Below are 14,941 nucleotides of genomic sequence, written 5' to 3'. Positions count from 1 at the left end.
AAGGAAGTCGGAGTCCCAAAACGCAAGGGCAAGGAGCACGTGGTGTGCTTCCAATGCAAGCAACGAGGACACTATAGGAGTCAATGTCCAAGGGGGAGGCAATCTCACAAGGACAAAAGACCAAGCACGTGTAAAGGGGGAGCGAAGGCAAACCCTAAGGTATCCTCTAAGGTTCAGTCTTGCACTTCTAATAAGATACATGCTAGTAGTCTTATTGCAATTGTCAAGAATGATAAGCATGTTAACCTTAGAAATCAATACATGTGTTTAGGTGCTAAACATGTTAACTTAGATAAGGATAATACTAGGAAGGCCAACTCTAGGATTAACTCGTCTAAGGCTAAGGAAAACCTAGGTAGAAATCCCAAGAAGACTAGACACATGCCTAGGAATATCTCAAGAGAAAATGACAAATTAACACTTGAGGTATTAGAGAGGGAAAATCAAGTCTTAAGGTCAAGACTTGATAATTTAGAAAAGGCTCTTAAAAACATGGAGAAGTCATCTCTAGGGTTTAAGAGTCAAAAACCCAAGTCCAAGGACAAGAAAGGTTTGGGTCACAAACCTAAGTCCCAAGTGGTCAAGCCCACTTATCATAGTGTTCCATTCGATTATGGAACAAAGCCTAGGGCTAGGAAGACCACCACCAAGGTCACAAGGGGAGTCACCCCTAGAGTTGATCTTGATGAGTCCCAAATGACCAAGGCTTCAAAGCCTAAGAGGGTCATTAGGAGGGTTGCTAGGGAAGTCATCCCTAGTGAATATTTAGTGAACCCAATGAGCTCACATAGATATTGGGTTCCTAGGAGCATCCTCTCTACCTCATAGATGGGTTAGAGAGTGTCAACTCCGCTTAGAAGGGTAGTTAGCCCAACTTTGAGGAAATTGACACTCAAGGAGCATTTTCAAGGTTTTGTTAACCTTTGAAAATGAAATAGAATTACTAGTTACTCCTTGAAGAGCTAAATGTGCCTAATGGTGGAAATATCATTTTTAATCTTAAGTGGCACAATTTGAGGAAAACCTAGAGAAATACCATAATTGGGATTTTGGTTTCTCTTAGGGATATAAGGGCAATCTAGGATTAGATGTTAAATTAGCTAAGTGATTAAGGATACTTAGATAGGTAATCTAGGTATTTCATTTGTGCTAACTTACCATGATTGTTTGCCATATGCCATGTCATGACATCATATTTAATTTATGATCATTTGAAATGTCATGATAATGATTAGGTTATTTATATGTCATGCTTTATTTAAGTTTTCAAACTCTATGCCATGACATCATGACATTGGCACATGTTTTTACTTATGATATCATTTTATGCCATGTCATCATCTCTTGCATTATAATCAATGAAATTGATTTGAGGACAAACACAATTTGATATTGAGATCAAATTGGTGTTTAGAAAATGCATGAGAACTTAGCCTAAGATGACCTAAACCCATATCTCACATCAAAATTGACTTGGATGTGTTTGATACACTTTAGATGTGTGTGAGATATTAGGATCATGAGTTAGGATCAAGGTGCATAGTTCTTGTACCTAGATGAGCCTAATTCAAGAAATTGGGGATCATAGGGAAAGCTTATGTACAAGTCATGTACATATAGCCCAAAGATTGTGGTCCCAAATTAAAGGGTTTAAAATCATTTCAAAATTGATTTGAAAAACCTTGATGAAGCTTTTCTAGTGATAGCATTCATCATTGAGCGAATTGATACAAAGTTGAGGTAAACTTGAACTATTTCAAAGTTTTTGAACTTTGTATCAAGATTTGAAAATGGAAGTTATTTTCAGATAAAACTATTTTTCCATGATAGTATGTGGTATGAGGAATGTATCCTCAAATTTTCATAATTTTTTGAATTTTCTGTGATTTTCTAGAGGTTTCTGAATTTCGGAAGGAGAAAAATCAGAAACTTCTGATATCAGAGTTGTGGACCGATCAGAAGGGAGTCTGATCGGTCCAGGTCTGTGTGGATCGGTCACTGTGACCGATCCAGGGAAGGCCTGATCGGTCCGGTGACCGATCAGGGCGTGCCAAATGCTGAATTTGCTGAATTTCGACTGTGGTCTGAAATTTCAGCTGTGGGAGTTGAGTTTCGGGTTTCTAAAGGTTTGAAACTCTCCAAGACATTGTTGGTGCAATGGTCAAGGGGGAGTTGACCTTTAGGGGGAGTTTTACCTAATTGTCAAGGGGAGTTGACTCTTAGGGGGAGTTTTTACTCCTTAAGACTTTTGAGGATTAGTGATATGGGATTATCACTAAGTTGATTGTTGAGTTTAGTATCAAGGGGGAAATTAAGAGTTTCAATGAAAGGTATGGGACTTTCATTAGGAAGAAACTCTTGACCTTGATACTCTCCTTTTTCTTTTCGATGTGTGTCAAAAAAGGGAGAGTGTTCATTGGAGAATTATTGGAGAACCCAAGTTAGGTTATCGGGTTAACCTAAGCTAGGGGAAGAATGTCAAGGAATGTTCGAGGAAGAACATTAGAATTCTTTTTGATGTGTGTCAAAAAGGGGGAGAATTATTGGAGAACCCAAGTTAGGTTAGGTTATCGGGTTAACCGAGAATGTTCAAGGAAAGAACATTGGACATTGGAAGATGGTTGGAAAACCTAAGTTAGGTTATCGGGTTAACCTAACTTGATTATGGGTTTTGTCAAACATCAAAAAGGGGGAGATTGTTGGTGCAACCTTAGGTCAAGGTTGACCTGGTTGACCCGACTCGAGGTGACTTGACTCGAGTTGTATTTTGATGTTTGACTTGGGAAGATTGTCGGTGCAACCTTAGGTCAAGGTTGACCTAGTTGAGTTGCATGTCGATGTTTGACGAGAAGAGAGTTGTATTCTTGATATTTGAGAAGAATAGGTGTTTGGGAGATTATAGGTGCAACCTTAGGTCAAGGTTGACCTGGTTGACCTGATTCGTGAAAAGTCCAAGTATGGAGACTTGGCACTGGAAAAGTCCAAGTACGGAGACTTGGCACGGGGAAAAGTCCAAGCAGGTAGCTTGGCACGCGGAAAGTCCAAGTATGGAGACTTGGCACGGGGAAAGTCCTAACTGGGATGTTAGGCAGTGTGGAAAGTCCTGGTGAGTGAAACCAGGCAGTGAGAAAGTCCTAACTGGGATGTTAGGCAGTTGGAAAGTTCTGGTGAGTGAAGCCAGGCAGTGAGAAAGTCCTAACTGGGATGTTAGGCAGTGTGGAAAGTCCTGGGGGGTGAAGCCAGGCAGTGGGAAAGTCCTAACTGGGATGTTAGGCAGTTGGAAAGTCCTGGTGAGTAAAGCCAGGCAGTGAGAAAGTCCTAACTGGGATGTTAGGCAGTGTGAAAACCCTAGTGAGTGAAGCTAGGTGAAAGTCCTGGTGAGTGAAGCCGGGCAAGGGAAAATCCAGATGGATCAAGGATGATCGAACATCTGGTGTTGAGAAGGTCAAGTAGGTCAAGGGAGTGACCGGATACTTGACACGAAGAGAAAAGTCCAAGTGGGTCAAAGGGATTGACCGGACACTTGGTGAGGAGTCTTAGCAGGTCAAGGGAGTGACCGGATGCTAAGCATGATGTACCAATAGGTCAAGGTTGACCGGATATTGGTTTGGAAGGTTTGGGACTTGGTTTGGGCAAAAACCAAGCTCTGGATCGGTCTGCAGACCGATCCAGCGATACGTTTGTGTATCGATCGATCCGGTGACCGATCGATAACAAACAGAAGGCAAAAGTCTCCTGATCGGTCTGGGGACCGATCAGCATAAGGCCTGATCGGTCCAAAGACCGATCAGGAGACTCCCAGACCGATCAGGTCCAGGCCGATCAGAGGAGAGTAATTTTTTGCAACTTTTTCACTAATATGGTAAGGACAGCAGCAAAACCACACATCGGGCCCAGCAGCATAATAGTTCTGATGATCGTCGAGCCGAGATTCCAGGACCAGTTCATTGAGTCACGGTCGCTCCGTCTTCTCCGCTGGCTTCTGTCTTCACTGTGCAGGTTCGCAGGTTATAAAAGGAGATCAAGGCTTTGGTGCTTCTACTTCCTTTCTTTTTCCTTCTCTTCTGCTGAAGATTTGTGGGCTGCGATAAGAGCTCTGTTGAGTTCCTTCCGAAAGCTTCGCGTGAGCTTCCCCGACTGGAACAGCTGCTGCTGTTAGGGTTTTTGAAGCTGCTGCTTCATCCGGACTCCAGTCGACGAGAAAGCAAGTTTGGTAGAGTGCTTGTGTATTCTTATTGTATTTCTTGCTTATTCTTTGTACTTGTACTCCTGTTTGCTGTTGCAAACAAGTGTGGCGAGGTTTCTCCACCCAGAAGGAGTTTTTATTAGCCGGTTTTCCGGGGACTCATCCACCGACGGATTGATTGGGTTCGTCCACCTTACGGACACGCCGAGGAGTAGGAGCATCATCTCCGAACCTCGTACATCGCTGTGTTAAGGTTTGATATTCTTCCTTTCGTTTCTAGTTTATTTTTCCGCTGCGCTAACGAATTGTAGGAAGAAACGAGCGATTTGGGGCGGCTATTCACACCCCCCTCTCTAGCCGAGTACGAAGGATCCTAACAGAAGGGTGTTCCCAGCAGCTCCTTTGCAGATCTGCAGAGAGAAGGGACTGAATCCGTGATTTGAGTTGTGAATGTTTTTCTTTACCTAGATTAGAGATTTATTCTCAAGCATTTACATTTCACTTGTTCTTATCTTCAGAAAACCCCCCAATCAGTTTTGAATTCTGTTCTAGTTAATAACTGTGTTAAGGATTTCTGCTTTGTAACTTCTGATCATATTGTGATTCATAGTTAAATTGAAAATCAAGCATTAGATCTGTAATTCTGTTCAACTGCATTGATGATTTAGGGAATTTGGAAGTTAATGTTACCTTTGGTTTCGTATTGATTAGTTCTTGCAAGACAAATTCTAGGATCTTTATAGCAAGTTCATTTACAAATTGAAATTTTGAAATTTACAAGAAGAACTTAAATTGCACATGAGATTTAATCTCCGAATTCTATATTTGATTCTGATTTCTTAATTATGTAGCTACTCAATTGAAAGGTTTATTGATCTATTTGATCACAAAAGTTGCTACCCTTTTAATTCATCTTACTTGATTCGGTTTATTTTCAAAATGATAGCATGATATCTGTGTTAGGGTAGATTTCTTGAAGATTTGTTTTCATCGAATTGATTTTAATTGGTCTAATTAAGTTTCAAGTTGTTAGATATATTTCAGCAAATGCAATTTAGTCTGGTCTTAGTTAAGTTGTTAGATCTGTCTTGCTTCCGTATTATTCATGAGTAAGTTAGCTCGTCATAGTTGTTTACTGTTAATAAAAGAAAAAAAATGAATATCATATTTAAGGCATTCATACATTAACTAGTTATCCATGGAAAAATACGATTTGGGACTCGTTGCTACATTTCTTTTCTTGAGTTTACTTTGGTTCCCTATCTTTATTAATTTGAAGCGCCTTGTGACATGCAAAATGATGGCTATCAAGGAGCAAGCTTGAACTACCCAGGACCTGGCTCACACAGAGTCAGAGAAGATGCAGTCCTTGAAGACCGCCCTGAAGACTAGCGAGTCCAAGCTTTAGTCTGAGGGTCTGAGGTGCGTCTAGATCCTGACTGACTTGGAGGCGAGGGACGCAGAGGTGACCACCCTCTCCTCACAACTTTGGGAGCTCCAAGAGGCACATGCCTCTCTGAAGACAGACCTGGCAGCTAAAATGAAAGATCTGTCTACTAGCACTGATCAGGATACCATCCTTTAAAAGCAGGTGGATGTAACTCAGGCTACCCTCAAGTCTGTGTAGGCGAAGCTCTCAGCGGCCAAGGCAGGGACAGCGGATGCTCGCCAGGAGTTGGCTCATGCACGGGACGACACAGACAAGGCTAGGCAAGAGCTGAAAGACTACCAGGCGGGCGAGGACTATCGTCTAGAAGCTCACAATACCTCCTTCCTAGCTTCCAAAGATTTTGGAGCTAAAATAGGTCATCTTATTGATCAGATGCTTTGTTATAGTGGCACAGGGGCTTTGCTGTAGCTGCAAGAAAAAGACTTGCTTCGATCGAATCCTCCTGAAGACTTCCTAGACCAGACCCGCCTCCTCAACGAGCTCCCTGACGAAGCCTTTCCCACCTTTGAATAGTCTCTGTCCCTTTGTAACTGCCTTTACTTTGAATGATGATGTAAGGTTTCAAACCTTTCTGTAACTATGAACTTGAAATTTCTTTAAGATGTTGTGTAAGTGTTGTGTAAATGGGCATGTTATCAGTATGTAATGTGGTGCTTAAATGTCTATTGGGCTTATCCAGGATCCTTAGACATTTCACTTTGTATGCTTAAGTGGCCTGCTAAGTGTTTGTCCCCTTCGTGAATGCCTGGTCGGCTTATCACCCGGGCAGGCATCAACAAGGGTCATTTCACTTGATCGGGCGTTAATCCTTACCGGCCACTCCATCACCCCGAACGGATTACGTGATCTAATTACTCAATTGGTCGTGAGCCACAATGATTCTAGGGTCCTCTTACTTGCCCGAGTAGGATTTACTATAGCATCGTCTATCTCCGATGTCATAAAGGCTTCCAACTCCTTTTTAACATATGTCATTCGACCCAGCTTTTTCTGACAAAACCCTTTTGCATGATTTTCTAAGGCAATCCAATGGCCCACATCACTTACGCGCCTACTCCTAACGTCGCAAATAAGTTTACAAATCAAATGATTAGTACTGATATCGAGGCGTTCCTTCTAGCGTCCCTCTTGACAGCTATAAATAATCTACTCTACATCTCCTTCAGACTTCTTACTGCTCTCTTGAGCCCTCCTCCCTTCTCTTATTCCTTCCACGTTCTTGTCTTCTCGATTTCCTTTTGCTCTCCATGGATCCTTCAACCCCTAGGCCTGCTCTTGCTGTCTCAACCTTCAGTGGCGTAGATTTGGACGATCTTCGCTTCCACTACGAAGTGTCCACAGCTATGCACATCATCATACCCTCCGAAGTTCATCAACTCTCCTGTCCTCCTCAGGGTTATGCGACTTTTTTCAAATAACAGATTGTAGCTTACCTCCATTTTTCCACTCACCCTTTCCTCTATGACGTGAGTCGTTATTTCCGTATTTTCCTTTGTCAACTTATCCCTAATTCCATTTAGATTCTGTGCGGCTTTGTTCTTGTTTGTAAGTTATGTGATCTCCGTTAGACGCCTCGCCTGTTCCACTACTTCTTTTCCCCTCGACGCCCTACCAAGGGCTTTTTTCGCCTCCAAGTTTGTCTCAGGACCACTCTTTTAGCTTCCTTATCCTTTTGGGGGCCCGAATGGAAAGTCAAGTACTTCTTCCTTCTCTTTCCTAGCTCTGTCGTAGACTGGCCCACTGAGCGAAGGTCCTCGCTTCCTTCATCGCCTTTCTTGGGCAATTATCGCGCATACCCTACATTTCTGGAAGTAGAGGCACAGCTGGCGGGTTGGTGCTTCAACCTATGTGTGCTCTTGACGGATGATGTGGTATATCTGTTTAGGCTAAGCAACGTTCCTTAAGAGCTTCCACATTCCCTTGGTAAGTGTTACCCTTGTCGTAACTTGCTTTTACTTTTCTATCCTGGCCCTTAATTTGCTGCAGCGGACACTCTTGCAAGAGAGTCTTTGATCAGGCCCCTTCCACTGAGTGTTACGGAAATAAATTGTCGAGGGCGAACAATCCCGAGCAAGCAACACCCCTCGTCTTCCAATCCGACCGCTCCCGGGATGGTCGCGGATAGTACTTCATCTCGTCCTGTCACCCCTTCCATGACACATCCTGGTAGCTCCATCCCTAAACCTGCTCAACAAACTTCTCTTGTTCCTCTCGCTCGTCGCACTCGTCCTTCGGAAGAGGGGTCGAACTCAGATGATCAAACGCTTTCACGTCGACTAAGGCGTAGTAGGTCTGCTGAGGTTGGCCCTGGGGCTAGGGCTTCCACTATGACCCAAGTGCCATGGTTAGCGACAACCTCTATTCCAGAACCATCATTCCAGGGCGGTCCTTCCATTCCTTCAGATGCTCGACCAAGGCTTGATCAAGGGAAGACCCCTGTCATTAAGGAAGAGATTGATTCGGAGGGCAGCCCCCTGCCAACTGCATCGACCGAGTCTTCCTCTCCTTGACCATCTACCTCCACTCGTCCTACCCCTAGTGGGATCACTCCCAGGTCCTTCAGGTCCCGGGTGTTCTGCGTTCACACCAATATACCTTCTTAGCAAGGGATACGCCGTGACCCTTCTTCTTGTGCTGGTACCATCTTGCTTTGGGGGAAACTGGCAATGGCCAAGAAAGATGCTATGGATCAGACAGACTTTGTCCCAATTCATGGCTTGGTAGACTTGTTCGCTGAAGGTGCTACTGCGGTCAATCCTTGACTTCTTTTATTGTTAGTCCCTTCCCATTCAGATTGTTCTTTTCCATGACTAGCTCTATGCCGCGATGTTGCACTTGAGTCAGACAGCCATGGACATGTATCAGCAGAATAAGATCTTGAAGATGCGCATTGAAGACCTGGAGTCGCATCCTCCTGATTCCTCTCCAGCCACGCTTCAGCTAAAGGAGGAGGTGGCGTCCTTAAGAGAGTTGAATGCTTCCTAGGAATAGCTCCTCAGTGAGGCCTTACTAGAGGCCTGTCAGTTAAGGGATGACAAGAAGAAACTTGAGGTCCTCCATCAATTAGCTGATGCTAAGTATCAGGAGGAGCTGACCCTCAAGGCAAAGGCCCAGTTAGAGCTAGCTCAACAAACTGCAACCCTGGAGAACTTCAAGCTCATGCACAAGCAAGAGATGGACCGCCTGACCAAGGAACTTAACACCAAGGACGTGCTCCTCTTAGACCATAGAAGGGATATAGAATCTCAAGTTACAGAACTGGACTCCTTGCGAGCAAAGCTGTCTCAAGCCCTATCTGCCTTATCTCACTCAACCCAAGCCTTGGAAACTTATAAGGCAGGGGAGAACGAGCGTGGCTTGGCTGATCGGGCAGAGTACCTGCGCTCTCTGGAGTTTGCTCCGAGTAGCAACCTTCACATGTGTATGCACCAAAGGTATAACCTTTCAAGCTCCAAGAGGAAACTTACTATATTGTCTAACCCTCCAATGATTTCCTAGACCATCATCATTCGATGATGATGTTTTTAGTTCTTTGACTCAACTCATGTACTGCTTCATTTTTTGTTACCTCCCTTGTTTATAAGAGCTTACTTCTAGCTTCTTAGTCCCCGTTCTCCATTGGGATTTTCCTACTATCCTTAGGCTAGACCTGTGTGTGTAAGTGAGGCAGAGCTCGTTAGGCCAAGAGCCAAAAGAACTTATTGTGAGAGATCTTTTCCCCTCTTTATTGGGACAATTGGTCGGGAATTATAAGAGCTTTGTTCGAGGCTTGCACAAGGAGCGTACTAGAACTTAACTAAGTCTTGCGTCCGTGACTTGAGGACTTTCGGAGTGCCTCGTTGAAAGAGTTAAGCTTAATCCAGGTCAGGATTACTCGACCGGATTTTATGTACATATGCCTGTAGTGCTCCTTCCCTGGCCTTAGATATTTCTCTCAAACAACTACTATTACAAGGAATAACACCCTTAGACACGGTAAGGCTAGAGGTAATTAACACTCCATGGGCGGTCCAACCTTTTACCTTAAGCATCCTGTAGGTAATAGGCACCGGACATTAGTTTCTTAATGATCTTATAAGGGTCATCCCACTGAGGTGCTAACTTGGTTACCACTCCTACTGGTCTGATCATTTTCCATACTAGGTCCCCTTCTCCGAAGAAGTGGGGGATCACCTTCTTATCATAGTTTTACCGCATCCTTAATCGGTATGTTGTTAATCGGGCGGTCATCCTCTCATGAGTTTCGCTGATAAGATCTAGCTCTGGCAGCCACCGCTCAACATTCTCAAGGTCATATAGTAAATGCCAAACAGATGGAACTCCTGTTGGTTGGTCCTAGAAAAATCGTACCGGTTCCACTGTACAAAAATTTTGTACAAGTATCGAACCTTTCCTAAACAACCTATTGTGTTCTTTAGAAGTTAAATTAGAAATCGCAAATAGAACTTAACATTATTGATTCCAAATTTAACTTATCTGTTCTTAACGGTTTAAATTTGGATCGCAAGTGAAACTTAACACTATTGATCCAAATCAACCTATGTTATAAAGTTAATTAAATATTTATTTCTAAAATCGACTCCCAGGTCAAACATGGCGAGGCACTAGGCCTTCTTGGGTATGAGATCATCCACCACTGTCTCGACAAAGCCTTTAATAGAAATTCAATATTTAATTTCCTGAAATAACATTAAGTTTAACCGAAAAAAACAATCGAATCACAAATTTGAAAAACAAAAAAAAAACACAACTCGAATTACAAATTCAAAAAATTAGAATCTAATGCTGTTGGACCCCGTGGTAGTTTTGATGCTATCAACCAAGTTGGTTAGGTCCTGCTGTGTTTGATCCCTGTGTCTGAGTGTGCAGGAGCTTAGGAACACAGGAAGTCGAGCGGAAGACGCAGCTAGCGAGAAGGACGACACGGGAAGGGAGCCGACGGGCTCGGTGCATCCGAAGGACGAGAGAGCTGCGGAAGAGTACTCCGGTGGGCGTGAAGAGCGTGCGCGGTGTTCGAGGGACGTTAAGCCAGGACGGAAGGCTGCTCGAGGAAGGCCGAAAATTGGGTTCAGGTGAGCCCTATTTCGGTTGGCCGAAATCACCCAAACAAACGGAGCTTCGGAAAACAAAGTGAAGAAGAAAAGGAGTCAAAAGAGGCTGGAAGTTACTATAGCAGAAATTATTGTAGCAGGAACCTTGAAGGTGCCTTAAACACATTGAAGGCGCCTTGAATGGATTGTTTAAGGTGCCTTGAGCAGGCCAGTTTGACCGTTTGCACTGCGGATAAAGTTTTATCTGCAGATCGAGTTGGAGGCACCTTGAACCCTGTTGGAGGCGCCTTGGACTCTCAGGATAAGATTTTCAGGGCCTATATAAAGGCCCCTGGAGCTAGGAATTCAAGAACAACTCAAGCAATCAACTGTGTAGTGTTTCCTAGCAATAGTTATGAGCTTCCAAAGTGTAAAAGGCTTCTCCGCCTTCAGAGAAGGAGAATTTTTCTACTGCGCTTTTTCTACTGCCCTGGATTAACAACTTTCTTGGTTGTAACCAGGTTAAAATCCTGATCTTCTCTGTATTTCTTTATTTAGTTTTTATTGCTTTATTAATTTATCACTATTGCACTAATTGAGTTGAAAGTACGAGGAGGGTATAGTTTAATTTTTGTTTTCAGCAATTCACCCCCCCCCTCTTGCCGGCCTCCGCTGCACCAACAAATGCCTCTTGTGTTTGGAATTCATACAAAGAAAAATAACTAGCATGATGCAGAAAATAATTACTAGTTATAACTTTTCTTTGTATGCTAATAACCTCGAGATCTTCTGCCGTATTCCTCACCTCACCTTGGACGTCGTGTGGGCGACGATCCTCCAAGATGAACACCACCCAAAAGCCTTCTTTCTCCTTCTCTAAAATCCGGCCACCACCACAAGAGAACAAAAGAGAGCAAGGGGAAAAGAAGAGGGAGAGGGCCGGCCACAAGAGGGAGCACCAACTTAAGAATAAGAATTGATAATCCATGAGGCCTCATCTCCCCTTCTTTTATATTACTTGCCCAAGGTAAATAAGGAAAGACTTTTTACAAAAATTAAAATCATTCTCTTGTTTTTCCTTTTCCCCTTTTATTTTTCCTTTTTCTTTCTCTTGATTGATTCAATCATTAATCATTGATTCAATTAATTAAATCATGGATGATTGGATGCTTTTAATAGTCGACCCCTTGCTTGGATGCTTTTTAATGGCCGACCACATCATCATCAAGAGAAATAATTTTTTATAAAATTTTATAAAGGAAGAAATCCTCTTATAAAATTTTACAAGCTCTCTTTCCTTATGTGGATGTTAAAAAAGGCAAGTTTTAAAAAATTAAAATAAAGTTTTAAAATTTAAAACTTTTCTTCTAAAATTTCTTTTTTAACATGTTACAAAAAGGGAAAGTTTTAAATTTAAAACTCTCTTTTAAAAAACCATGAGGATGGTTAAATAAGGAAAATTTTAAAACTTTTAAAACTCTCTTTTAAACCATGTGGCCTAATTCAAATAAGAAAAGTTTTAAATTTTAAAATCTCTCTTTTAAACTTGTAGTTATCTATAAAGAGAAGATTTTAAAAATTCAAAATACCCCTCCTAATTTGAAATATAGTGGTCGACCCCTCCTTTGCTTGGGCGCCAAGCATAGGGTCAACCCTCTTGAGGAGATGGTGGCCGACCCTTGGCTTGGTCACCAAGCCTTGGGTCGACCTCCTTCTTAGACACCAAGATGGGCTTTTATTTGGATGGACTTAAGGCTTTAATGAGGCTACGACAGGGACCTAGAGGAGAAATTGGTTTTGGCCTCCCAACGAGCTTGAGTATCCCGTGTTCGCCCCGAACACACAACTTAAGTTAATTAACAATAACTCATTCCACTAGAGAGTTATTATTGCACTACCGCACCAATCCCAAATTACATTATGGGCTCCTTCTCATCATGAGTGTGTTAGTCTCCCTGTGTTTAAAATATCGAATGTCCACTAATTAATTGAGTTACTGACAACTTATTTTAATTAATGTCTTAGTCCAAGAGTAGTACCACTCAACCTCATTGTCATGTCGGACTAAGTCCACCTGCAGGGTTTAACATGACAATCCTTATGAGCTCCTCTTGGGGGCATTCTCAACCTAGATGACTAGGACACGGTTTCCTTCTATAATCAACAACACAGACTATAAGTAATATCATTTCCCAACTTATCGAGTCTATTGGTTTATCAAGCTAAATCTCACCCTTTGATAAGTTAAAGAAATAAATACTAAATATATGTGCTTGTTATTATATTAGGATTAAGAGCACACACTTCCATAATAACTAAGGTCTTGTTCTTTTATTAAGTCAATATAAAAAGAACTTACCTTAAATGGTCCTACTCAATACACTTAGAGTGTACTAGTGTAATTTATTAGTCAAGATAAACTAATACCTAATTACACTACGGCTATTCCAATGGTTTGTTCCTTTCCATCTTAGTCGTGAGTAACTGTTTATAATTTATAAAGAACTGATAACATGATCTTCTGTGTGTGACACCACACACCATGTTATCTATAATATAAATTAATTGAACAACTACACTTAACAAATAAATGTAGACATTTGACCAATGTGATTCTTTTATTTCAAAAATAAATATTTACAAAAGCTAGGCTTTTAGTATACACTCTAACAACTCCAACCTCGAACAGTACAACTACTTCGTTGTTGTAGATGAGATGGAAGGGAGTAAGTCCTGTACTCTCTCGCGGAGTCGTTTGATATGCTCAAAGAATGCTGGGGAGCTCTTCAACTCAGTTGTCGCTCATATGGTCCAACTTGACCTTAAGCCCGTGAATTATCTCTCTGTTAGTGACTTCGGTTTGTCCATTGCTCTGCGGATACGCCACGGAGGTGAAGGCCTGGGTGATGTCAAACCCTCAACACCATTCTCGGATCCTGCGCCCTTGGAACTGTCGACCATTGTTCGAGACTAACTTGTGAGGAATTCTGAATTGACACAAGATGTTCTTCCATAGGAACTGAATGACAGCTCTTTCCATTATCCTAGCTAGGACTTCTGCCTCTATCCTCTTAGAGAAGTAATCTACCACCACGAGTAAAAAGCACTTCTATCCGAGAGCTATGGGGAAAGGTCCCATGATGTCCATACCCCATTGATTAAACGGACAAGAGACTATTGAGGTCTTCAAAATCTTGGTTGTCCTGTGAGTCAGGTTTTGGTGCTTTTGGCAAGAGAGGCAAGTGTCCACCAGTCGTTGAGCATCTCTCTGAGAAGTAGGCCAAAAATACCTAGCCAGGAGTACTTTTCGAGCTAGCATCCTTCCTCCTACATGGCTACTGCAACATCCCTGGTAAACTTCTTGCAGGGCATACTCCACTTCGTCCGGACCTAGGCATTTGAGTAGTGGTCGAGAGAATGTCTGCTTGTATAATTAATCCCTGATCAGTGTATATGCATGAGCTCTCTTCCTAATAGATTTGGCTTCTTTAGCATCGGTCGGCAAAACTTCTTGTTGAAGATAAATGATCATTGGCGCTCTCCAATCAATTTATTCATCCAAATTGTTCTGTAGGTCAATCTGGGCTATCGACTTATCCAACACCCAAGTAGTCAAAGAACTGGCCATTTTGGCTAGTTCATTTGCTCTCTGGTTGTCCGCTCGGAGAATCTTGGTCACTGTAACTTCCTTGAAACTCTCCTTCATTTTCTCATATGCTTCTATGTATAACTGTAACTTCTCATTGTTGACTTCAAAATTACCAGCCACTTGCTAAGCCACCAGCTGAGAATCTGAATAAATGATTACCTAGATTGCCCATACATGCCGAGCTGCCTGCAATCCAGCCAGTAGTACCTCATACTCCGCCTCATTGATGGTAGCTCTGAAGTTTAGTCGGACAGCTAGTTGCATAATATCTTCTTGAGGGGATATAAGAAGTTTTCTCACTCCGCTTCCTTGTTGAGTAGATGACTCATCAACATATATTTTTCATGTTTCCTCAGCATCACCTTGATGGATTTCTATAAGGAAGTCGACCAGGACTTGTGCTTTAATCGTTGTTCGGGGCTAATACTGTATATCATATTCCCCCAACTTGGTTGCCTATTTGATGAGGCGACCAGCTATCTCCATGTTGGTAAGGGCCTTCCCCATGATACTATTAGTCAAAACAGTAATTAGGTGTGTTAGGAAGTAAGGTCTTAAACGACGAGCCATGAGAACCAATCCGTAAACCAACTTATCTAGGGTCATGTATCGAGACTCAACCCCTT

This window comes from Zingiber officinale, chromosome 9A (genome assembly GCF_018446385.1).
Source record: "Zingiber officinale cultivar Zhangliang chromosome 9A, Zo_v1.1, whole genome shotgun sequence".
Taxonomy (NCBI): Eukaryota; Viridiplantae; Streptophyta; class Magnoliopsida; order Zingiberales; family Zingiberaceae; genus Zingiber; species Zingiber officinale.
This window is presented reverse-complemented; position numbering follows the sequence as displayed.